This window comes from Saimiri boliviensis, chromosome 1 (assembly GCF_048565385.1).
Source record: "Saimiri boliviensis isolate mSaiBol1 chromosome 1, mSaiBol1.pri, whole genome shotgun sequence".
Taxonomy (NCBI): domain Eukaryota; kingdom Metazoa; phylum Chordata; class Mammalia; order Primates; family Cebidae; genus Saimiri; species Saimiri boliviensis.
In genome coordinates, this window is record NC_133449.1 from 28,465,672 (window position 1) to 28,466,460 (window position 789).

Genomic DNA, 789 nt, shown 5'->3' on the forward strand with positions numbered 1-789 from the left:
CCCTGAATATCTAAATGGGTTTATTTAGAATCAGTGGTCATTTGCATGCCTTCACATGAAATGCTGGAAAACTTAATTGAAACAGCAATTCATACAGCATAGCCAACAGACAACAAACTGCCTTTGGAAGTGAATGAGGAGTCCCTGAATTTCCTGGATCATCTTGGTTCTTTTTAGGCTTTGCAAAGGAAGAAGAACTCAACAAACGGGAAAAAGAACTTTCCATGATCGTTGACAGCTGTATAATAGTGAAAAGAGACCAGCACCAGGCAGGCACGGTGGCTCACGCTTATATTCCCAATGCTTTGGGAGGCCAAGGTGGGCAGCTCATTTGAGCTCAGGTGTTCAAGACTAGACTGGCCCACCTTGTGAAACCATCTCTACCAATAATACAGATTAGCCAGGCATCTCAGCTACTGTGGAGACCGAAGTGGGAGGGTCTCTTGAGCCTAAAAGTTGGAGGTTGCAGGGAGCCGAGATTGCCCCGTTGCCCTCCAACCTGGGCAACAAAGTGAAACCCTGTCTCAAAAAAAGAAAAGAGAAACCAGGACTAGGAACAGAGAAATGTGGATTTCAGTCCTACTTCTTCCCTTATGTGCTGTGTGATCTTGGACAAGGCACTTGCCTTCTCTGAGCTTCAGTTGTTTCCATCTGTAGGTGATTTCTATGGTACCTTCAAATTCCACAAGAATGTTTCATACTAAAATAGCTTCATAGCTATGCTTCTCAGTTTTGCTTTTGCTTTTCTTCTCACAGTCACATAATTAACTAAGAGAATGAGGCAAGCAG